This window comes from Microtus oregoni, unplaced genomic scaffold (assembly GCF_018167655.1).
Source record: "Microtus oregoni isolate MIOR12 unplaced genomic scaffold, Mior012 000035F_ref0000213, whole genome shotgun sequence".
Taxonomy (NCBI): domain Eukaryota; kingdom Metazoa; phylum Chordata; class Mammalia; order Rodentia; family Cricetidae; genus Microtus; species Microtus oregoni.
The window spans coordinates 14,688,350-14,714,600 of record NW_024543094.1 but is presented as its reverse complement, the minus strand read 5'-3'; the positions used below and the strand labels follow the sequence as shown (position 1 = coordinate 14,714,600).

The 26,251-nt window shown below is 42.0% G+C and overlaps 1 protein-coding gene across 2 annotated transcripts in view; it reads left to right on the top strand.

The window, feature by feature from the left end:
- Sfmbt2 (Scm like with four mbt domains 2) overlaps positions 1-26,251 on the top strand; it is a 178,680-nt gene that overhangs the window by 34,215 nt on the left and 118,214 nt on the right. The window lies entirely within an intron of this gene.

The window sequence follows — 26,251 nt, the reverse complement described above, 5'->3', positions numbered from 1 at the left end:
AGAGAGAGAGAGAGAGAGAGAGAGAGAGAGAGCGCTACTCTTTGGGGATTAGATGTCTTGCTTTTGAACAAACTTTTTTTTTTGTTGTTAAAAATTAACTTATTTTGAACTATGTGTATATGTGAGTGTCTCTGTGTAGCTGAGTGCACATGATTTTAGGAGCCCAGAAGAGGGCAATGGATTCCCTGGAGCTGAAGTTGCAGGTGATTGGGTTGTGAGCCACTTGACTTGGGTGCTGGGAACTGAGCTTGGGTTTTTCACTATAGCAGTACATGGTCCAAACCACTGTGCTGCTTCTTCAATCCCCCTACATTGATTTTTTTCCCCATAAGTTTGCCTGTTTGCTTTCTTTTCTCTTCCTGTCCCTTGCTTTTGACAAGGTCTTACGTAGCCCAGACTGATGACCTTGCCTCTGATCTTTCTGCTTCGACTTTCTCAGTGCTAAGATTATAGGTATTTTTCACTACTGCCCCACTTACACCATGCTGGGGATTGAACCCAGGGCTTCCTGCATGTCCGGCAAACACTCTACCAACTGAGCCATATCCCTAGCCCTGCACTTAGTTTTTGACATTTCTTACTGTGGGCAGACTGAGGTTATGGGACAGGAAGAAAGCTAAACTGATGAGAACTGAGATCACTCAAAGCAGTGGTACGGGCTCATATAGACACGAGATCAGTTTAGTCCCTGCAAGACAATGGTTCCCCGTTGGGGCAGGTTTTCTCCCCAGAGACATCTGGCAATGTCTGGAAGTACTCTTTTGGCCCTGATGGAAGGAGATGCCACCAACACCTAGTGAGACCAAACCAGATCCTGCGCCTCCTCCAATGCACGGGACATCTCCACAATTAAGTATTATCAGGTTCAACCTCCCTGAAGTGCTGAAGTTGAGGGCTCCTGCTGGGGAGGAAGGCATTGAAGAAGCTCCTATGGGTCTGTGAGAGCTGAGTTCAATCAAGTATTTGACTCTGATCTCTGTTGTATTGTGTGGTTATAACATCAGTGGTACCCAATGGCTTTGATGCTGTGTCCCAAGGGTATTTCAAGATCTTTGTACCCAGATGGCTGCCCTTCCTTTGGAGTAATCTCTTTCCCTCTCCTTCTCCATCTTTCTTCCCCTCCCTCTCTCCCATCTCCTTTCCCTTCTCCCTGCCCTTTTCCTTCTCTCTCCCCCTCATTTTTCTTCTTCTCTTCTATCTCCTGTATCCTTTGCTCCCCACCCCAACCTCCGGTATGATTTTTTCTGATATGGAAGAATGATCTGTGGCTTTTATTTCATCCCTTTGTTATGCATAATTGATGGCTTGCTTAAGAGGGGTCATCCAATTGGCTGAGGCTTAAGAGTTGCTTTTCTGTGACATTTGTCGGGGTTGAATCCATTGCCTTGACCTCAGCTGACATCATGACCCCTTATTGTCTTGGAAGAAAGAGAGAGGGCATCCTTTTGGATCTTTGTGTCTGTTCTGTCCTATGCCTGGAACTACTTGCCTCCTTTCTCCTCTTTTCCCACTGGTCCCTGAGGTCAGAACTGATCTGTACTCACAAACACGTCTGTTGGGACCTTGGTGTCACTCACATCTCAATTATGTGTGTGTGTTTAATGTAACTTAATTGATTAATTAATGTTGCAAGGACTTTGAGAATATTAAGCAAATGCTCTACTACTGAGCTGTGCCCTGGCCCTGTATAATTATAAAACATAATTCATGTATTGTAAACATCTGTCTAAGTTCAGTGATTTTTTTTTTTTTTTTTTTACTATATTCACAAGATTCTTCAAGTAGTGTTACTATCAAGGCCTGGGATGTTTTTTATCTCTCTAAAGTTATTCTTTATTCTCATCTACTATCAATCTACTTTTTTTAAAATATAAAACAAATCACATTTTAAAATTTTATTTGTATGTGTGTGTTTTATGAGTGTATGCAAGTGCACACACATGTATATGTGCGGAGATCAGAGGACAACATACAGGAGTCAGTTCTCCCTACGTGGCTGGCAGGTTTGGCAGCAGGCCGCTTTGTTCACTGGAGCATTTTGCTTCCTCTACCCAGCCTGATGGTTGCACTTTACAATAGCTGCTTTGTGACCCCATTTCCAGAGCTCTGGCGTTCCAATGTTAGTGCTCTAAGAGCTCTTGGGTTCGCTTGGGACAGTCCCTGCTGTCCCCGGGGAGACAAGGCACAGTCTATGCATCAGATCCCCTCTCTCACTTGGAAGAAAAATATGGCAGTTGTCAAAGTCTCAGAAACACCATCAAATTTGTATCCGGCAGACTCTGTGCTATTAACTAAGACAGAGATGCCTTTAAAATGACAAGATGAAAATGAAAAATGGAGAAAAACTTAGAAAAAGGGAGACCATTAATTTGATGGAAAGATGAGAAATCTTTTCAAACAACAGCGAGCTATGTTAGCTTGAGGATTTCTTCAGTGCTGTCTTGTAAAGAACTTAAAAAAAATTTACTATGTAATCAATATGACTTGGGAATCTTTAGTTTGGAGAACAAAGTCAGGAAATAGCAGGTTCATGGGGCAAGAGGTTTTATTGATTTCTGTGGGGGAGGGGTAATTATTGCTTCATAACCAGATGCCGCGGTTGTTCTGCAGGGACTGGGGGAATCTGTGTTTTGAATGGGGATTTTTATTGTATGGTTTTCTTAGTGAGTTAATACTATAAATGCTGCAACTGTGCCTGGGTGATCTTTATCTTTGTTGTAGTTGAATTTAAAGGGCATTGCAAAATATGAAATAGCAGTCCAGGACCCTAATGTTTCTGTCTGAGAGGCTCCATGGTGATGTGGAGCTTGTATGTGCACATGAGGTGTGTGTGTGTGTGTGTGTGTGTGTGTGTGTGTGTGTGTGTGGACTAGAGGACAAGCTTAGCTGTCTTGCCTCAGGTCTATCCACTGTGTTGTTTTTTATTAGACAGGGTCTCTAGTTGGCCTTGGGCTCTTTTATTAGGCTAGGCTGGTCCAGGGAGCCTAGGGGAACTGCTTTCACCAATACTGGGATGACAACCCCATGCTGCCAGGCCTGGGTTCTGGAGATCTGGTTTATTTGTTGAGCTTGCAAAGCAAGAACTTTACTGATAGCTATCACTTCAGCCCAACTAAGGCTTTTTACAGGTAGCAGGAATCAAAGTGAAGAAGGGGCGTTGCAGTGGACTAGAAGATCTGAGCTCTTAGGAGAATCCACCACTAACTTGGCTCCGAGTCCCTCAGCCCTCTCCAGCAGTCTATCTTTGAAGTGAGGGTTTCTGTATTGTAATCTCAGGGAGCTATCTGGTCCATCCTTCCTGCATTTGTGATTCCAGTTAAAGGAGGAAAGTGTGACTGCTTACTTTTCTCTTTTATGAATGCAGTATGGAGTTTGTTTTAGGATTAGGATCCATGCATGTCGGCTTCAGAATCTATGAAAAGCATAGGAAAAAAATGCCTGTGTCTCTGTTGGACGATGGTTTTATTTCCGTTGCTGTGAAGAGATCTCCTAGCAGAAGCCATGTGGAGAAGAGAGGGTTGATTTGGTTCACAATTCCAGGGTGCAATCTGTTGCGGATGGCGAAGTCAACGCAGGGACTGAAAACGTCACACCCAGTCAAGAGCAGTGAGAGAATTAATGCTTCCTCGCCTGCTTCCAATACCTGTACACAGTCCAGGGTCCATCAAGTGAGATGAAGCCACTCACATTCAGCGTGGCTCTTCCTACCTCAGTTAGCACCAGGATTAGTTCCCACAGACATGTCTGCAGACCAACCTGATCTAGACAATTCCTCAATCGACTCTCACTTTAGGTGATTTGAGAAGGGGCATGTTAACAATTAAAACCTAACAACCATGCATGTCTAGGATAGAATACGCTTGTGACTGCCTGGGTAGAGTGTCCTTTGATCAATAATTAGGGAGTTTAGTTCCCCTTTTCAATCTAGAGAACTAAGAGTTTCTAGTTCTGCAGTGAGTGATCGGGGAACCAATGACAGCTTGGAGTACATGGGCTTTTGCCTACCGTTTCGTGGGAGGAGAAAAAGGAGGTCCCTCCTCAGGCTGAAGTTACAGGGTTCAAGGTCTTCTCATTATTTAAAGTTGTCTCTGCATCAATAAGAGAGCAACTTGATTGATTCATTGTTTGATGGGGTGCTAGCAACTGAACCCAGGGCTTTGTGCTAAGCAAACACTATACCAACCGAGCTGCATCCCCGAATCCAGATTTTATTATTTTAGATGCCAGTTTGATGGGGCCCAAAGACTGTGTTTTCCTGCTGCACTCTTTTAGCTTGAGCTTTGAATGGATGTAGGACTTCATAAATATGTTAAATGTTAGGAGGGAAAATCAGCAGGGCAGCATTCCCAGTTCATGTCATTCTGATGTGGTTCCCATCAGCAGTCAGAGGACTCCATTAACAAGGACATGCTCAAAGACAACTGGGTTCAGTGGCCAATTGGCCGTTGACAGTGCAGTTAGCGCTCCTGCTCCGGGGAGCGCTAATCTTTCATATTAAAAGTATTAAGAGACATACTACATTAAAGCCTCACTAAGTGCAGCGAGGGATTAGAGCGCCTATTAGCAGAGCAAAATGGAAAGCGCTTTGGCTTAGTAAATCAATAAGGCTTGATTTATTCATAAGTGTGCACCACGCTCGCAAAGGGCAGCTGCCAAATAATTATTGTTTATGGTGATAATGTACGGAAATCATTTAATCCAATGACTGTTTTCATTGTTATGTATTCAGACGTAGCAACATTACCTCTTAATGTCAGGGGCCCGGGAGCATTGGTGCGCTGATGCTCTGAATGGCTTCCATTGACTTCTTTGAAGGATGCTCCTGTGTGAGATTGCAGGTGAATATTTGTGGAGATGCAGGACAATAAAAGCCCTCGGCTTCTAAACAGGCAAGTATTTATGTGTGCTTTTGGCGGCTGCAATAAGCGTGTTGGAATTACAGGGCCTTAGGAGTCCCGTCACTAATTTTTATTTTCGCCGTTATCAAAATTTCTGTAATTTGAATTGCAAACACCTGCAGGCGTGCCAGAATGACTGTATATACCATTTCAAAGTGGGATCACCCTTACCAGAGTTAGTATATATATATATATATATATATATATATATATATATATATATATATATCTTATTTGAATAAAGGAATGTTTATTCATGAAGTGTGAGGAGAAAGTGCGAAGATGGCCTTATGTTTTGGGGGTAGATCTGCCAAGTTCTCTGGTGCGGTGAGCACTCTAATTGGTTGTAAAGGAAGAGTTGCTGCTGGGCGGGACACAGCGCTAAAATGTCCTAACACAGAACTCGCTTGTCCACAACCATTAATTAACCATGACTGTGGGAAAGAGAATTTGATGTTTTATAAGACTATTCATTTTTAGTGTATTCTTTTTCTATTTGCGTGTGAGTGTGTGTGTGTGCACGCGCACGTGCATGCGTACATATGTGTATTTGTATATGTGGTGTGCACACATGTGAACGGATGTGTGTACATGTTTGTGCCTGGGCAGGTGAAGACCTGAAGGTGATACTGGGAATCATCCTCTGTTTCTTTTCTCTACCCTATTCAATGATGTAGGCTCCCTCACTCAGACCCAGAACTTTCTAATATGGCTACCCTCTGGGGATTCTCTGCATTCTGAGAATGGAGTGAACAGGCCAGGCTGCCATGGCTACCTGATATTTACATAGATTCTGGAGATCCGAGCTCTAGGAAGCATTTAACCACCGACCCATCTCCCATGCAAGACAATATTCATTTAAAAATTTCAAGATTTAAAAGGACATTTTAGTAATGTTAGTGGTACTTAAACACGTTTATTCCTTTGGAAATCTTGTTTATTAACAAAAATTACTGATGATTGTGGCCTTAAGCCCACAATCCTCTTGCATCAGCCTCCTGAGTGCTAGAATTACAGACTTTTCCTACCGTGCCTGGCTAGGTTAGTCTCTTCTTTAATTGAACATTTGGAGTTGAGGGAAGCAGGGAGACTTATTAACTATTAAATAATTTGATGTACAAAGTATGAAGCAATATTGGTACAAGAAAAGATAGAATATATTTGATAAGTATGACAGTAAATAAATAAATCATAGTTGTTATTTTTTTTTAAAAAAAATCCTTTGGTCAAAAGTCACTTTTCTTGTTCTTGAATTCTCAGTATTCCTCATTGTCTGCTATGTTCAGCTAGTCCGGATTTATCCCATGCTTTTTCAGACCTAGGCCAGCTGGCCTTGGTGAGTTCCCAATAGAACATCCCCATTGTCTTAGTGTGTGGGTGCACCCCTCGTGGTCCTGAGTTCCTTGTTCGTGCTCCGTCTCCTTCTGCTCCTGATTTGGACCTTGAGATTTCTGTCCGGTGCTCCCATGTGGGTCTCTGTCTCTGTCTCCTTTCATCGCCCGATGAAGGTTAATATTCATGAGGATGCCTATTTGTTTGTCTTTGGATTCACCTTCTTATTTAGCTTCTCTAGGGTTTTTGATCCTACTGCACGTACTGGCTTTGTGGGAGCCTAGGCAGTTTGGATGCTCACCTTATGAGACCTGGATAGAGGTGGGCAGTCCTTGGGCTTCCCACAGGTCAGGGAACCCTGATTGCTCTTCGAGCAGATGAGGGAGGGGGACTTGATGGGGGAGGGGGAGGGAAATGGGAAGCGGTTGCGGGGACTAGGCAGAAATCCTTAATAAATAAATAAATTTAAAAATAAAAAAAAGTCACTTTTCTTATTTTTCAAAGTAGAGTCTTAGGCTCTAGCCTTGGCTTGCCTGGACCTCACTATGTAGATCACATTGGCCTTGAACTTGTGGTGATCTTCCGGCCTCAGCCCCCTAAGTGTTGAGATTACAGGTGTGTACCGACATGCCTGGCTCCAAAGCCAGCTTTTCAAAATGGTGCGTGAGAGAAGGACATGCTGGCAGGAAGCAATGTGCACCCAGTAAACCTTTTAAAATAACTCACATGGGTGTAAAGCCTTTTTGAGCAGGTGCAGAGCCTGTGTAGACATGCACCATAGCTGTGTAGACACGTGCCATAGTGTAGATTAGACTGGAGTTGGTTTATGAACAATCATGAGCATATATGTATGTGAGTCTGTGTGTGTGTTTGTGTGTGTGTTTATATGTTTTGATTTAAACAATGAATCATTTTCAAATAACATCATTAAAAGCTCAAATCTTTGGGCTCTGACAAAAATAGGCATATAGACACAGTTGAATCTACATTCTACAGGGCAGCAAGCACCTACAGCAGCCACCTCTTTAGATGATTATTTGTTCCCTGGATCTTTTTATTCTGGCGTGTCTTATATGTTTATTCTTTGTGCCTGAGCATCAGACATGGAGACAAGAGGTTGCAGATGTCTTTGTACAATCTCTATGCATGTGACCACAGGCCTGTCAATACATGAGGAGCAAACTGTTAGATCAGCAATCTCAAGCTTTCTCCAGGTTCAGAAATGTCCTGCTTAAGCTGGCATGGTGGCACACACCTATAATCCCAACACTTGGGAAGGTGGTGGAGGCAGGAAGATCAGATGTTCAGAGCCAGCCTTGGTTACATGGCCAATCTGAGGTCAACCTGGGCTACATAAGACCTTGTCTTAAAATAAAAGTAAAAGTCTCAGCTCTAAGACTTCAGAGAAGTGTGGCTAATGAGATCTATGAAAGGCTCCAACACAAACGGGAGCCAGAGTTGTGCTTTAGCCTTTGGGAGGAGAAACAACGGAGACCAGAGCAGTGTAGGCAGTTTTGATGGTTCCTATGGAAAGCAGAAACGTTTATGAGTAAGTAATGAATACATTCTGTTCCCTGTGGATTTCACATCTGCAGATTCAACCCAGATCAAAAATATTAAAACAAATTTTCACATGTTCTGAGCGGGTACATACTTTTGTATTCTCTAAACAGTACCCAATAGCATCTATTTACATTGTCTCTGTATTGCATTAGGGGTTAAGGTAATCTAGAGATGCCTGCAAAGCACATGTCTAGCTCTGTATGAAACTTCACATAAGAATGGAGCATCCATGAATTCAGAGTCCCAGATTCCATCCCCTTTGTGTACCATGGGACAGCTGTACTTTTTCTATACAGTTCATCATGTCTAAATCTAATGATTCTCTCAACTCAGCCTTCTGGGTGCTGGGATTACAGGCATGGGTCTCTATGCCCAGCTAATCTTTTCTCTTGTGAATCCCTGTTTGGTGTTTGTATGGACTCTTGACAGTTACTGTGTACTAGTCTCCCTTTATCATTGTCTTGCACAGTGAAAAATCAATCTCGAATTTTATGTTTGTAGCATAGTGCTCCAATTAAAATCAGAAATATATATATATATATATATATATAAATATATACACAGACACATACGTACATATATATATATATATATATAGTGTGTGTGTGTGCACACACGCTTGTGTGTGCTTGTATATGTGTGCAGGCATATCCACATATATGTGTATGTCAGTGTGGAGGACATAAGTTAACCTTATGTGTCATTTTTCAGCCAAGAGCCACCTTGGTTTTTGAGACAGGGTCTCTCATTGACCTGAGGCTTGTTGATTTTGTCTAGGATGGCTGGTCAGTGGCGTGCCTGACCTGGCCCCCTAGTGTTGGTATGATATATGTGTGTGTGTGTGTATATATATATATATATATATATATATATATATATATATATATATAGTGGGTTTGGAGGCAATGAACTCAGGCCAGTGCATGTACAATAGATTCTTGGTTGAACTTAGCTATTGCTTCAGCTTTCTGAAGCAGACTATTTTTTACTGTGTGCTATCTTTTGTCGTTCCAAATGTTTAACTCTATCCTTAGAAAAACCATGCAAGTTGGCTGGTGGCATTTTTATTTCACATTTGAAGAGAATGTGGCTGATCCTAAATCAGGTGACGTGTATAGATTTAAGCCAAGGGTGACTATTCCCAGTCTTGAAATCGATGATTGTGAAAAGGCCCAAGCATGGTGGTGTCAGCCATCGTTTGGTTTCTGGTAAAATTCAGTGAGAAGCTTTTGTATGAGAATGGGCGAGCTTGGAATATTGCTAATACTCACGGAGACAAGCCATCGGCCTCTTCTTGTGATCTTTGAGAGCAGAGTGGGAAGCTGCTTGCCCGGAGTGTTTCTCATCTTGTCTTTTCTGGCGGCAAATAAACGGAAGAGCTGTGGTCTGGAACTTCTTTGGCGAACGATAATCATGAAATTATGTAAAGTTATGTAAATTGGATCAGATGCTATTTGGGTTTTCCCTTGTTGCATGAAAACTGTTAAGCACAAAGCCAGGAGCAGATTTTCTTTTCTCGCGAGTCATAAGTGCACTTATTTTCTCCAGCTTCTCCACTGAGCGACATGTGTAATATAAAGCGAGCATGCTTGTGGCTGTGTGTGGACTAGTAGCGCGAGTTCATCTGGTGTGTTTCTTTGGCCTTTGGACACTCCTTTCCTCAGTTACTTCCTCTTTTATCTCCTTCATTGCCAGAGCCCTGGTCTCATTTGGCCAATGCCTCCTGTTGCCCCTCCTCTTCCCTCATCCAGAGATTCTGTCCCTATCCTGCTCAGACGACATGGCCTAATGTGCACAGGGGGCTCAGCTCCCTTCTGGCCCACTTCCTGCTCCGGGTGGGCCTTCTAATGCCCCACATGTGCCTGAGGTTCATTCTTTGGGGAAGTCTCCTGGCACCTGCAACAGACAATTCCTCTGAACTCAGCTTGTTTGCTGAAACATTTGATGGTTTTGCTCTTGACTCCCCTACATCATCCTCCTTTGTTTCCACTCTGAACCCCGAGTCTCCAGCACTGCCCACTGCTCTCTGTCGTGTTGCTGGTCTTTCGGTTAATCCATTGGACTGGTGAGCTGTTGCCAGTGCGGTTTGGCGTTTTGACCTTAAAAGCATACACCTCCTATTGTTTTTATTAAAGTTCCCTTGTAAATTGATATTCCGGGTCATGTCTCCGTGGCCACAGCCTATTCTATGGTGATTCCTCCACTTCAGGGCTGTGCCTCTGTTCTATGTTCAGATCTCCAGTCACAATAGCGCCTTCATTCCAGACTGTCTGCAGCTCTGTCCCTCCGTTCTGCACACCTTCCAGAAGAGAGTTTGCCTTCTCATCTTAGCTGTAAGGGAAGGCTCAGTTTGCACATATCTTCTGAGCCTGGCATTATCTTAAGGCTCACTGAATACAACTTCCAATTCAAAGACTTGAGCACCAAGATGATGTGATTCAGAGATGGATTTAATATTAATTGGAATTCTCCATAGGGAAAGGAGTGATAGGATGCAAATATATATGCACATATGTACAAATGCACACACATACATATATACACGCACAGTCCATCCATCTCTACCTACATATATTCATATATGCATACACACACGAACACATATATGTATATACACATACACACATACATATATATTGGATTGGCTTCTGCTATTATGGTTAGTTTGAGATCATATAGAAAGGACTGGAACATAAGACTCAAGGAACGAGACTTTTCAAATTACAGTGTGAGCCCAAGAAGCCGTCTCCTGTACAAGCAGGCAGAGATGTTCTTGCTGGTGAAGCCCTAAGGCCTTTGCTGGGAAATTCCTTCTTGCTAAGATAAATTGTGCCCTTTGTTCTGATCATGCCTTCAACTGATTCGGTGAGTCTTGCCCATGTGAGGGAGGCAGTCGGCTTTATTGAGTCCGGGGACTGTGCATTGTGATGTTAATATCATCAGAGTGAAGGAAAAAAAATCAGTGGCCAAATTATTTCTCCAAGAGCTCATAACTAGGATGGTATTTGTTCATGGAAAGTATCGCTTTGCAGTAGCACTGAGTTGGAGAAATACCCCTTCCTTGTTTTTGGTCCTATTTATGATCCCAGCTATCCTTCCTAGTCAGTAGCATTTGCAAGAGTTGTATATATTAGCTGGTGAATATGTCATCATATTGAACGAAACTGGATTTTCTTCTTATATCATACTAATTCATGTTACTGTCACATGTACCAATGTCACTCCAGAAGGGATGTGGGTGGAAGACAATTTTGATTTTTTTTTCATGTTGGCAGTGGATAGACATGGATTCATTGATAGAATTGCAAAGCTTTATTTTTTATGAGCACATTTAATCAAAATAAGTTGTGAAAAAAATCTAGACAAATTATTTAACTTTTTTTACCTGTCTTAGATTTTGGATATCCATAGTAAAACTTAAAATTTACATATTTTAGTAGGTAGAAGTAAATGGTAAGCTAATAGATATTCTGTGTAGTAGTGTCCAGAAGGAAAATGGACCGAAAGAATCTATTTTCTGGGATATAGCTCAGTTGGTAAAGTGCGTGGCAAGAATTCATGAGGATCTGGATTTGAATCACATAAAATTAGACATAGTGGCGTATGTTTGTATTCCTAGCACTCAGGATGCAGAAGCAGGAGCATCAGAAATAAGATCCCTTCCCTACATGCATCTATATAGATAGAGATACTACTTTAAAGTTTAGTTTCTTTAGTTTGTAGTTTTTGATGAAAAATATTAAGATGATAGATTTCTGTGAATACAAACATGTTGTGCCAAAGTCTTGATTTTTCTTAACTTGACAATAGTTTTGCTGAAATGAAGGCAAAACGAAGTCAATATATTTTTTAGAATAAAGATACAATTGCCTGTGGGTTAGGTAATCCTTATTTTGTTTCTCATCTAAATGTTGCTGGCCTGTTAGTACACTATCCAGACTTGGCTCTTAATTACATTCAGTGATCTTTGGCATTTTGCCAACTTCGTGTGTCATACGTACGATAGCTTGTGTTCGTTCTCTCTCTCTCTCTCTCTCTCTCTCTCTCTCTCTCTCTCTCTCCCCCCTTTCTCTTTCCCTCACTCTCTCCCCTTCCTTTATAGCCGTGGTGTTATGTATATGTGTGCTATGTGTAATGTGTATATGGGGATGCATGTCCCTCCCCCTGCCGTCCCCCCACTCAGTTGCTAGTAGGAAAACTGGAGCTGACACAGAGAAACATTGCAGCAATGGATAGTAAGTCTCGTGACTATCAGCAGCTGCTTGGGGGTCCCTTTAGTGCTGGGATCATGTACATGCTAAACATGTGCTCTATCACAGGGTGATGCCCTCCTGTTGATTCTCAGACAACATTGCTGTTGCCATGGAAGCAGAAACATTTTTCTACCAGTCTGTGGGTAGTTGTCTATTGAGGGCTTGCGTTTTCTGTTCTTGTTGAGACCATGTGATACAGTGATTATTAAGCTTACTAAGATTACTAATTATTAATTGAAACCCAAATGTAATACAATCAACTTTAAGCCAGTCCCACCCCTTCTTTACAATGGCTAATCCCCTGGGATAGCATTCTCATATACTTTTTAATTTAATTTAATTTTAATTTATTAAGCTCTATTTTCAGTGTCAGCATGTGGAATAATGAGTAGGATTATGGCATTTTTACAGAACTTTGTTCATTATGATGGGTGTAATTAATGATGTGTAAACTTCATATTCATTTTCATAGTCACGGAAGCTGAATTCTCACCACCAGTGAGTAAGGGTTCCTCTTTTCCTCACATGGTCTCCGGCATTCATTCGTTTGCTAGAGGCCAAGACTGGGATGAGATAAAGCAGTTTGAATTTGCATTCCTCTGATGCCTAACCATCTAGTTTAACCATTGATGACCACTGTAAATACTTCGCAGCTTTTAGGGTAATGTAGAGTGGAAAGATGTAGCGTCAGCATGATTTTCTTCTTCAGTGTCAAAGGCCTTTACCTCAGTCTTTCCTTAAAATGCTGTGACAGGGGCATGTGACCCACAAGAGCCTACATTCTGGCAGGGTCCACCTATACAGCTGTGAAGGTACCCCTGTTCTTAGCACCCTCATTCTCCCAACCCCCGCTTCTTGTGCTATCTTATTAGCTCAAAATTCTTCTTTCAGCTGTAGCCACTGTCCAGAGTACTGACAAAAAAGGTGTTCTTTTCCTGTTACCTGAGAATTTGGGTTATAGAACCTTCAAAAACAGTTAGTTTTGCTTTCTGTTAAAGTTGTTTATAGATACAAGTTCTCATTCATCTGATTGTACGGATAATGACTTTTGTACATTTAGTAATCAGAAGTACCTCTGTCTGGATTCCCTTTAACACTTGAATGTATGAATTTGGATGAGGTGTCTCATTTCTAAACTGTCCGACCCTCAATCTCTCTGGTATAGATTGCGGCTGAAGATTGGGGCCTGTTGATCATTTTGTATATTAAATCTGATTTGCATAGATTCCCCAGGGAGGTGCTAAGACTGTAGGAGACAATAAGAAATTTGTATTTTCCCATTCATCATCCTTTTGCTTGAGGTGGTGTTTTATTCACTTTTTAATTTCTTAGAAAACCCTGCAGAGTAATCGCCCAAGAGTTTTTATGCAGATAAGGGATAAAGTATGTAAGCTAAACCAACAAAAAATGCAATGCTACCCAATACTGGTGTTTATGTGTTGTGTATTGGAGAGCTCTGTTGTGTGCGGACATGCATTGTGTGAGGATGCACATGTGTACAGAGGAGGCCAGAAGACTCATTCCTCAGGAGCTGTCAACCTTATTTTTAGACAGGGTCTCTTTATGGACTGGAGCTTGCCCAGTAGACCAAACCGATTGACCAGTAGCCAATGAAATCTGTTGTGTGTCCTTCCCCCTGTTAGGGTTACTGTCTCAATCCACCACTCCTGGGTATTTTATGTAGGTTCTGGGGATGCTTGCAAGGAAAGCATGTTGTCAACTGAGACCTCTTCCCCCTCCTGAAGATCTCTCTGTAATCTTACTGTGCTCATATATGTATATAACAGCAATCATATTTGGTTCTAAGACCTGGTTCATATTGGCATTTGCATATGAGAAGCTGGGAGAACTAACAGGTCATGCTTGTATCAGAAATAATTGACAACCATCAGCCTGGTTGGGAAGGTGAGGACAGCTGGGATGACTGGATGCTACGTGCAAGTGCAATAAATGCCTCTTGCCATAGGAACGGATAGCCCACCCATAGATCTGGAGGCTGTGGGCTAATTACAGACCCAAGTGTCAGCCATGACATAATGAAGCAGAAGAATTGAATTTTATAACTCAGTCTTCAGGAAAGTTCAGATTTCTTGCTACCAAGGAGGAAGAAGTAGGAAGCCCCAGCAATGACTGATCTCAGGAGTAGGAGGGTCTGGTGTAGAGAAAAAGAGGGGTCTTAGGAAATATCTCTCTTTGAAAGACAAATGCTTGGGAGTTCACATGCGTGATAGAACTTTCACAGGTATTAGGACAATAACAGTCTTTATTCTGACTTTTTAAACATGGTAAAACCCCGAGGCCAACATCATGAGTGTGCTGCTATTGACCAGGCACATGCGTGTTTAGTTGAACACTGTGTACTTTGATATATACTGAATTGTGGTGATGATCACCTGGGAAGTCGCTTAGCAGGCAAGGGGCAAATGTAAGGGAGCTGTCATGGTTGTTAAATGGGGCTTACCTGGAAGGATTGCATCAGGTGGATGTTGCCTCCAGATGGAGAATCAGTGGTCCATCCATGTTTCAGTCTGAGGCGTTGGGTTGACCAGAACAGACAAGACCCTCATCAGCATAATGCCTGTATGTTAGTTGCCATTGCATAGCAGTGAGCATATTCATGACAGAAAAAATGTAAATGAGATTATTATTAACAATTATTTTAGCTCACAGTCACAGATGGTTCATGCCACCCAGAGTAGTTGGGTAGCACACCATGGTAGAGGGGATCGTGTGATGGTAGAAATCTAGTTAATTTATGGCAGCCAGGAAGCACAGAGCAAGACAGAAGGGACTAAGGATAATATGGCCCCGAGAATCTATCCTCAGTGACTTACTTCCTCTGGGGAGGCCCCACTTCCTGAAGTGTGTCTCCACTGGATTCTCCAACAGCTGGACCAAGTGTATTCAAACCATGACCATGTCCTGCGGAGCACATTTCCTATTTAAACTTGCAGGGCCCCTTAGGAAGAATCTTGAGCCAGGAGAGTGTTCTAGGCTAGGAGACCTAGTGGGAAGGATCAAGGCATCTCCTGGCCTCCCTGAGTAGGTAGAAGTGGATGGAGAGGGTAGGAGTGAATGTTGAGTCCAGGAGGGTAGGCATGAAGTACTCATGATTACCTGAACGAAACAAGCTTGGGAGAATAGGCGTGCCCTGGTTCTGATGGCTTATTTCAGCTTAGGACCCACTTGTAAATGAGAGCCTTCTTGTCTCTTTGAGAAAGTAGTGTACATGGGGTTTCCTAGAACTTGGGTGATGGTAGCTTTGGTTCTGAAGATACAGTCCCTAGCATTAAGTGTTCTAGCTAGGTGATGGGTGAAGATTGGTGAAGACAGCTAAGGGACTCTGGAGGGTAAAGGGATCCCAGCACCATGATGCTATGCTGGTGTGTGCTTTAGTTTCCTTCAAGTGCAAAGCAGTAGCTCCAAGAGCCAGAACCAAGGCGGTTTTGGGATTGAACACTGAGGGCTGCTGGATTAAAATAGCCAGTCGAGGGACTGAGGGACAGTTCCAAACATTTGAAAATTGAGCTGGTACAGTTTTCAGTGACTAGATGGTTTTGTTTTCATGTATATAATCTCTGGGGCTAAGAAAGGGGCCTGGGATTCTCTCTGCTGTGATTTCATTTGTGGGAAATTAAAAATGCACTTGAGATTTCAGAATCACGGCAGAATGAGGACCAGAGAGGAGACAGGTGGTCCCCATAGGTGTTGTTGCCCAGTCTCATCCTTACCCTGATGAGAAAAGACTGCTATTCCTACACTTCTGAACTTACAGGCTTCGAGGAGCTTGGTGTGTTCTTGCATGCCTGTAATTCCGGCACTCAAGAGGTGTGGCAGGATTGTGAGTTCAAGGCCATCTTTGGTCACAGAGTGAGCTCATCTTTTAAAGAGAAAGAGATAAAGCTAAATGTTAGTAAACCGTGTCTGTTGTCCTGTGTTATTCCTACTCTGAGTGTACTAGAGACCCAAGAGCCGCTGCATTGGAGGGTTGCCCTTTTTGGTAAAAGGTTAATGTTGAAAATGATATGCTTGTTATCCATAGACTAGCACAAATTTCATCTCATTTATGCCCAACAGCTTTTGGAATTGTATAATTACACAGAACAAGACACAGTTGTTTTTTGAAACGTTTCTGAGGTTTGCGGTAAGCCTGCGAGCTGATGTTTCTAGAGATTTCATCAGAGGGAGGGCCGAGGAAGTGAAGAGAAATTGGATTTTGAGGAGTTTTGTAATTACTTGTTTGATTATCCCTTATCAAGGAGCAGAGATACTGTTGAATAGTTGATTAAACAATGTAAAAAATTTAAAAAGCTCATAATGACCCATTTATATAGCGGTTTGGAAAAGACTCGCCTAGAACCTGTCATGCATTATAAGAAGTGAATAACTATTAAAGTAATCTGTAGTTAATTTTTTCCACAATGGATAGTTATGTCACCTCATGATCATCCATTCAGCCTGTTTCCCAGACAGTTTGGTGGTGAATCTCTTTTGAGACATCAGAAAGTAAGCAGGCTTCCAATGCCTACACACTTCCTCCCTACCCTCCAACACACAAACGTGGCCCACTAAAGATCGCCAGAAGCAATAGCGTATGATTGCCAGAGGCAATAGTGTACGTAAGAACTTTTCCCCCCACTACACTTTCCTCTCTTCCTTCCCTTCTTGCTTCCTTTCCTTTCTCCCCCTCCCGGAAAGCCATCACTGTTGCAAACTCTCTTAGCTGAAAAGAACGGAGCAGGGCTTTCCTGTATACCAGGCTGGTCTCAGCTGCCTTGAACTCTTGATCTTCCTGCCTCCACCTCCTGAGTACATTGTGTACAATGAAGGCTATAGGATTGATTAACTTGTGTTCTAATTGCTGTAGGAGGTGATTGTCTCCTTAGACAATTAAGAATGATAATCAAGTGCTGCCTTTGCAGGCTTGAGCTATCATGTTTGGCTTAAATGGTATCGAGGACGGGGCCCAGAATTTCACGCATTTAAGGCAAGTACTCTAGCAACTGAGCATTACCCCAGCCTCGACCAAATTATTTCTTACAGTATTTTCTCAAGGACCTAACACTGAGGGATCGAAGCAAACGTTTTACGGCCTACAGTATAGGTGTATAGTTAAGTGTTAGATAGAAAATTGGGTTAGAAGTCAAAATTTAGACTTTAATTTTGAAACAAATAAGAATAACAGAATCTGGATATGAAGACTGCAGGATTACTATTTCAGAGCCTTTTTCCTTGCCTGCAACATGCTAGGACCTGAGTGTCATGCTAAGTCCTTGGAAATCTTAGTGTTTTTTCATTTTGGGATAATCTTGGTGTTGGAAGAATCAGAATCTCATTCCTATGTGTGTTCCTGTGCAGAAGCAGATGAAGGGTTGGTGGCTAATCTTGGTTGTTGCTATGACATTTCTGGGAAGAAGGAGCCCCGGAACTGCCTCCCTTACACTGGCCTATCAGCATATCTATGTGGCATTTTCTTGACTGTTAATTGTTATAGGCACGCCTAGCCCACTGTGGCAGTACCCTCCCTAGGCAGGAGTGCCTGGGCTCAGATTCCTTCATGTTCTCTGCTTCAGTTCCTGCACCTGGATTCTGGTCTTGAGTTCTGACCTTGGTTTCTAGCACCTGGATTCTTGAACTTCTGTTCTTGGTTTCTAAACCCTTTCTTCCCCTAAATTGCTCTTGGCCAGGATTTTTATCAGAGTAACAGAGACTGAAGCTGGGACAAAGGGTGAGTTTTAAGTCAAAGCTGATACTATCAGATTGCTTGAATTTTCTTAGGGCCAGGGGAGAGGGAAAGCAGATGACTTACTGCAGGGCATTTGACTCTGAATGCATCCTGACCCCGAGGGGGAAGTCACCTGGCCTCTTGGGCAAGAGGTAGGGTTCTTAGCAATTTCCGTTCTTTCAGGGTCTCCTGGATCTTCTTCATCAAGCCCTTAACTTATTTTGTAGGTTTCTTTTTTCTATGGATTTCCCAAGACTACATCACAACCTTCTTTGACCATAGTTACCCAACCATAGCTCAAAAAATGTTAATTCTGAGAACTGGGATATTTGTTCATGCCAGAGCCCTTGCCTAGCAGGGGTGAAGGAAGTTCAGCCCCACCCCCACCCCATTACTGCCAGAACAATTTGACTATAAATTATAGATAAATGGGAATTTCTGTGATCCTTCTTCTTGGGTAGCCTACCTGTGTGTACAGCTCTAAACCATACCATGTAAAAAACCTAGGTGAACATTAGGAAGCCAAGACAACAAGCAAAGTGCATTCTTTTCTCTGAAGCAGCTCACTGTATACCCAAACAGGACAAGGAATTAAACCAAGAAGGCATGAAACGTTTCTTGACTAGTTTATGCCAATGAAAACCGACTGTTGCTTCCTTCAAAAGTGTATGAATAATTGTGTCTGGCACATGATCTTTGGATTGGCGGATGAGAGTAACAATAAAGACGAACAGTTTCTTGCCTCATTCTAAACTTGAACTCTTAGAGACTCTTACGTAACGACCCACTCAGATACTTGGCTTCCACAGGACCTGTCAGTGTAGACATTGCCATCAATGTTGCTGTACTTTCTGCTCTCTCCACTCTGTTGTCCCCATTCTCTGAATGGTGTGCCGCTGAGTTAGAATATCAGCTTATCCCAGCTATGTGACTGTTGGTTCTTTTGCGTCCTTCTTTGTTCTTCTGATGGATTTTGACATATACTTCTATTTCCTCCTTGCTCCCCTTCACAGAGATATTAATGGAATTTTTAGAAGATGGTATAATGGTTTAATAAAACAAATGGCTTAGTGAAATTGTTTTTTTTTTCGAATTTATTCCCATAATGGCTTAAGTTTTGGTTCATTTAAGCAGTTATTTTATGACAGTTTTCGGTAAAACAAAAGCAACAAAAATATTAGTGATTATATTTTAAAAAATGAAACTGAATAAATGAAGGTTTCTTGGTAACTACAAGAGTTGTTCCTATATGACTCAGTGTTGTGGTTTCTCAGTCTCATTCACTTCTCGATGGTTTCCCTTCCCCTGCAATCTGTGAGTTAAACTAACTCAGGCAAGTACATGTGTACATGCCTAACTTGCTGCAGTAGCTTATATGTAAACTAACTTGTGTAATACCTACCAGTTTGCTTGCCATACAAACATTGTGGTTCTCTGGATTGATATCCATTTATTATTATTATTGAGGCTTGCATTTGAAGATCTTGGGGTACTCACTGCAAACACATAACAAATTATTTTAATGAAACAGTGAACTGTCTTCAAATTCTCAACTCTCTCGGCATGTTCTGTTAAGTTGCATGCAACACAGTTTCTTACTGTGATTTACAGTTTTCCTTTTTCATAATGAATGGCAGAATGCCTCTCTAATTCTGCTTTGAAAGCTTTTTTTATTATGGGAAATTTAAGCATATCCAGTCACGGGCAAAACCTCATATGTTCATTCTTCAACATTAACCAGGATCAGTTCAAAGCCAATCTTTTGTTTCATCAATACGCCACCCACTTTCCCTGGCTTTTACTGCTTAAGAGCAAATTCTAGGCATCGTATCAGTTCATCTGCACATATTTTAGCATGTGTCTCTAATAGATAATTCTGCACATGTGTGCCTAGAATCATTGAGAAGTTATGGCAATTTAAAGGGAGGCTTTTTATTTATTTTCTAGATGGTTTTTAAGAAGTGGAGCCAAACGTTGATTTAAAAAACACTCCCCTAGTGGAAGTTAAATGCCTCTTCCGAAATATGTGGAATGAGTAAAACCTAAAATTAAATCAACACCTCTTCTCAGTGAACTGTACCAAAAATTAAAGCCAGAAGAAGGGTGCTTTTTTATTTCTAGATTTAAAAATGCTGATAGTGTGCATTTTTCTTCCTTTGATGGATCTGAAAAAAATGCTTAATTTTACTTAAATTTAAATGTAGTGGGTTTAGCCCTAGACATGGTAGCACACATTGTAATCCCATCACTGGGGAGACTGAGGCATGAAGCTTGTGAGTTAATAATGGTCTACCTTGACTATAGACTTATATCTAAAATATAAAATGATAATAACGAAGCAGTAAATTAGTAAATAAATTCAGTAACTTTAGGTTCATAAGCAGTGTTGGCCTTGTGTCCCTGATGAACTGGTTACTTCCCCATTTTTTATTTGTTTATGTCCAAACAAAAAGCCACCTAATTTTTGGCATGCATGATTTGAGGTTAGTTAGGAGACTGAGGAATTTAAATCATTGTACTGAGTAAATTGATTGCCTGCTGTGATTTTTTTTCTCATGCTTGTGACCAGGGCTTATTCTGGTTTGTAGATTGAAAAGGGAGATAGTTCAAGAAGACATATCAGAGCAAGGAAGGTGTGACTGAAGGGGCATGGCGTAGCCAGCCCCATTGCCTCTGCAGTCAATAAACAGAGGCACTTAATAAGGGAGACCTGGTTTTTAAACCTCAAGGCCCACCCCCATTGACTTACTTACTCTACCTCCCCAAAGTTCCAGAACCTTCTAAAACGTCTCCACTAGCCAGGGACCATGTGATGAAACACAGGACCCTGTGGAGGATGTTGCACTTTCAAAACTGCAGCATGTGCTAAAAAGCCAATGATGCTTGTTCTAACTCCTTCCCTTAGAGAAATCCTGTGGAGTAGGAGACTAGGGGCTGTTTGGCCATCAGCATTACAGATGTGAGTTGATTCTGTATCACAGAAGTGTGGGCATCTCAGCTTGGTTATAGAACATGGTCCTAATAGTGGTAATGTTGCTTCTCAGCTAGAATGAACTTTTAAATCATTGGGCCTGTCTCCAGTGCAAGCATGCCTTTAGATTCTTTGTGCACTGGCAGATCCCTGCAATTCTGTCCCTAATACTTTTCTTGCTAATTGTCTCCCTTTCTATGTTGACAGTCTGGGCACACACAAATAAGCATGTTTGCACACCCTTAACTACACACACACACACACACACATACACACACACGATGTTCTCCACGAGGATCCTTCTGCTACCAAAAAGGATAGAGTAGAAGTGGGTGGTGGGTGGATTCAGCTGTCACCCCAAATCCCTGCACATGGGGAATGTCGTCTGTTCTCCTATTCCCTTCTGGGAAAATACCGGGGTTTCACAAGCTAAAACAACTTTTCTACTCAGAAATTTGATAGTTATAAGATAAAGTATTAGATTTATGGACATAATTGGGTTTGTGTCTTTCCTTCCTTCCTTCCTTCCTTCCTTCCTTCCTTCCTTCCTTCACTTTTCTTTTTGAGTCAGGGTTTCTCTATGTAACAGGCCTAGCTGTCCTGGAACTAGCTCTTGTAGACCAAGCTGGCCTTGAACTCACAGAGATCCGCTTGCCTCTGCCTTCTGAGTGCTGGGATTAAAGGCGTGTGCTACTACTGCCTGGCTTTCCTTCATTTTATTTTTTTTTGTTTTTTTTTAAATTTTTTTAAAATATTTAAATATTTATTTATTTATTTATTTATTTATTATGTATACAATGTTCTGCCTACACGTACCCCTGCAGGCCAGAAGAGGGCACCAGGCCTCATTACAGATGGTTGTGAGCCACCATGTGGTTGCTGGGAATTGAACTCAGGACCTTTGAAAGAGCAGGCAATGCTCTTAACCACTGAGCCATCTCTCCAGCCCCTGGTTTTCCTTTATTATTGTACTGATCAGCTTCCACCTCAGTTTCTCGTTCAAATTTATAGTGAAAACTATTTTTCTATTAGAGGTTATGCATTAGTATTGATAATTAATTGCATGTGTTGCAGAAAGATTTATTATATAGTACTGTCAATGGAATTTTTATTTCTGTACAACATCATGCTTTATAATATAGAGTTGGTAGGCTGAGTGATTGTATTAAAAGACGACGATGTGGGAGAGGGAGAGGAGAGAAGGGAACACGAAGTGCATTAGAACCTTGCAGAGGGTTTCCTGCTTAGGTTCCTGGTGATTTGGGGCTAGCACAGTATACCCTAGAATCACTTAGGTGTGCCCTTCTGACTGACCCTGTGTGGAGGTCACATGGCTAACACATTTCAAAGGCAGTGGATGCTGCACGGTCAGTGGATGCTGCTTTCCTCAGTTTTCCTTCTTCCATATGCAACGAAAATTAATGAATTGACATTTGATTTTCATGTTTATTCCTTCTAGGGCTTGAAAACGTATTTCTAAATCTACGAAAGATTAAAGAGTATTTTTTGCTTAAGCTCAGTTGAAACTTATTTTACGTGTATGAGCGTTTGTCTCCTCTATGTATGCACACCACATGCTACTCAGTGCTGGAGGAGGCCAGGAGTGCTGCAGGAAGCAGGAGGCTCTGGGACTGAGTACAGAGTGTTGTGAGCCATCATGTGGTGCTGAACGGCATGTCCTCGAGCCATCTCTCTACCCCGAATATGAAAGAATTGAAGTGTAGTTCATGCCTCTGCAAGGACCGTTCACTGTTTGCAACGTAGCATTTCCATCTAGAACACTCCTTGTTCATTCAATATGAATTCGGAAGGGGTTGGATTCCATGTGAGCCAGAATGTGAAAACTTTTAGAAGTGCCAAGCCCTCCCCAGTGCTTTAACATTCCACATCCTCTGAGAGGCTAAAGCTGTCAGATTCCCCAGAAAATCCCACTGAGGTTTGGGTTGGGCTTGCGTAAAATCTAGGAACTGAAATATTGATGAAATTGAACTTAGTATCCTTCTTTTTTAGGAAAGATGTCTTTTATTTTAGGTCCTGAGTCTCAATGTTGAAAGGGCTCCAGAAAAGCCCTGAAGCCTGACCTCAGATCACAGCAGTGTCTGGAAGTAGAATAGATAAAGCCACAAAAGCCTGGAGATAGGATCTTGCAATTCTTTTAAGAAACGTGCAAATGTGTGTTAAAGGTTTAAAAGGAAGAGCGGCTAGTCCTAAAGGCCAGTTTATTTAGCAATTTTCCAAGTGTTTTCACTGTGTACCCTCTAATCTATTCCAGATAATTTTATTCCAAATCACTCTTCTGGTGCTTAGAAACGTTTTACTCTAATGTTGCTTGCCTTCACCTTTTAAAGGGTAGATAGTCATTTTCATTTCGAAAAAGAGGCTCCCTTCTTCCCTCCAAGAAAGATTGTTAATTTCTTTTATACTGAGAGTAATCCCACAATAAAATCTGTCATATTGTTAATTAAAGCTCACATTCTAGGTCCCAGGAGAGCAGGTCTTGTGCTCTTTGGCATAGAAATGTTGCTTAGGGTGGTATATTTAGTTCTCTTCACCGGTCCAGCAGGGAGAGGAACTAGGTGCTTGGCAGGTCTACTTTGCTTCCAAGGGAATAGCTGACTGGTAATTCCATCAATGGCATTGGTGATGGTTGATCTTTACTGTCACCTTGAGGGGGTTTTCCTAAGAGTTATAGCTCTGGTATTGTATGTGAAGGTTAACTGATGAGAAAAGAGCCAATCCTAAATGTGAGTGGCACCCTGCCCTGGGAAAGGGCCCCAGACTGAAGAAGGAAAAAGGCGAAAACCATGGAGCACCAGCATTTGGCTTTGTTTCCTGACTGTGGATTCAGTATGATCACCAGCCTCTCACTCTTGGCTCTAAGCCTTTTGGGACATGACAGACTGTACCTTCTAATTCTGAGCTGAAGCAAACCCTTCTTTCCTTCAATTGCTTCATCACTCCGTCACAGCGGCAAGGAAAGCAATGCTGCACATATAGAATTAGCGATGTAAATATCTCAGTGAAAAATGCTGATTGGAATTTGCCTGGATACGTTCTGTGAGATCTGGGGGACCCACACATTGAATCAGTGCTTCAGCAAAGCAAGGCGTGCTTTCTCTGCTTTGCTCTCTTTCTCTGAACAGAAGGGGTAGTATTACCGAAAGCCTTGAAATGGTACCAACGACTTCTTCGTGACTGTTGATCTTATATCCTATAGTGACATGTACCTTTTTTTTTTAAAAAAATATTTATTTATTATGTGTGTATGCCTGCAGGCCAGCAGAGGGCACCAGACCCCATTACAGATGGTTGTGAGCTATCATGTGGTTGCTGGGAATTGAACTTAGGACCTTTGGAAGAGCAGGCAATGCTCTTAACCTCTGAGCCATCTCTCCAGCCCCCTACATGTACCTTTGATACGAAAATACATGAGTAAGTCTCACTGCGGGGGGACAAATAGTCCAGACAAAAAGGTTTCCAAAAGATATTCTCCTGTGGCTTGAAGTTCCACTCTGGTTTTCTCTGGGTGTATGTTTGAGACGGAGAACAAGTGTCTGCACCCCTGGTTCGCCAGCTTGTTTCGTTCATACCATGAGCCCAGACACTGGAGAATAGCTCATAAAAGGATGCAAAGTTCTTTGAGGAAGCACCGGATAAAAGCGAGTCATTAATTAACTTTTAAGAGTCGGCAGCTGCACACTCAGGCATCTAGTTTGATAGGAAAGGAAAACAAATTCCTTGGTCTTAAATTGCCTTGTGTGTATGATAGCATATTGAAGTAATGACAGCCATTCATCTTGCCACGTTGGGCTTGTCAAGCTGTCTCTCTGCTCTCGCTTGTGTGTATACTGCCTGCTAGTATGTGTGTGTCTACATGTGTGTCCAGTGCACAGTCACACGTGTGCATGTGGATCCAGAGGTTAACATCAGGTGTCTTTTCCCACCGCTCTCCGTATTGTATATATAGGCAGAGTCACTCGCTAAACTTGGAGTTTGTTCATTCTGGCTAGGATACCTCACCAGCTTGCCTCTGTGATTGCTGGTCTCTGCCTCCCGAGGGTTGGGTTTACAGGTGAGTCACCATACCTACTCAGTTTTTATGTAGGTGTTGGGAATCTGACTTCTGGTCCTCACTCATTGGTGGCAAATTCTTTATCTCCTGAACCTATTTCACAGCCCTCCTCTGTTTCCTTCCCCTCCCTTGCTCTCTCTGCCAGTATAATCCCTATGCTTTATGTACTATAAAAAGATATAACAATAATGATAAGACAAACAAAACATGAGGTTATCACAAGCAGATAGCCACGACTCTACAATTGCTTAAGATACCCAGATACAAAACTGCCTTCCTAGAGAATGTGTGCTTTCCCAAAGGTTCATGTCAAATAAAGAAGACATCCCCAGGTGTGTCTCCTAGATGGTTCTAAATCCAGTTAGGTGAACAATGAAGATTAGCCATCACGTGGTCCAACATGGCTTCTTAAGAGAACTCCCAGAGAATCCCTAATCTCTAGGCGCAGAATTTAGTAAAAACAGTCATGTACATCATGACAGGAGTCCCCTGTGATCACAGATCTGCCAATGATGGGATCTTCTTCTGCCACCAAACAGAATTTCATAGGCAGACTGCACATAGCACAGTCAACAGACATGTTGAAATAATTGATATCTTCTCAGTGCTCCTGGTAATTCTGGGGAAGCTTTGCTCTTGAGGTGATTCCTGCCCCTATGACATGCTCCCACCTTCAATTGCATCTTCTACTTGTGGTTAGGATGCTAACATCCTGCAGTGTTCTTGGAGCTCCTTGTCAATTCTTCAAGAATTTACAAAAAAAAAAAAAAATTCAAGTATATTTTTCATCCAAAGAACCACTTCAACCCTCTCCCTTGTTCTTACCAGGTGTTTACATGTGTGTCCTTGCTAACTGAACAGAAATTGAAGCCCGTTAATGTCATTTTACACGTTAAATAATACGAATTTCCATGGAGATCTGACTCTGAACTTTTACCCTCTCTCTGCTGAGAGGGTCAAGAAGCCATGCAATTATGATGTTGTTGACATATACATTTTGATATATACATATATAATGATGGCCTGCCTAGCTCTACCAATAATCTTTTATTTAAACAGTCTACTCAGGTACTGTGTGGGTGGCTCTATTTTGAGACAGCCTGCACCAAACAAGTCCACTGAGGTCCAGTTATCCAGTGACAGCCTTCCTTGGTCAACTCTGGCCTATGGCTTAGTTCTGGGTTCATTCTGCGGCATGTCTTAGGCAGCCTGGTCCAGTGTTTCATTCTTTCCTATGGCTTTGGGCTTCAGGCTGTGATCAGCTCATCCCTATTTGATGTTTTCCTAGGATCCTTTGGTTGAAGGTTCTGGCCCGCAGGGCTCTGGCTCAGCTTGCCTTTCTTCTGGTCCACTTTTAAGTTATTTCACTGATTCCTTTTCACTGCCCATTCCAAGCCATAAGCATGACTCTTCTCTTTGCCAATCTGAAAAAAATGT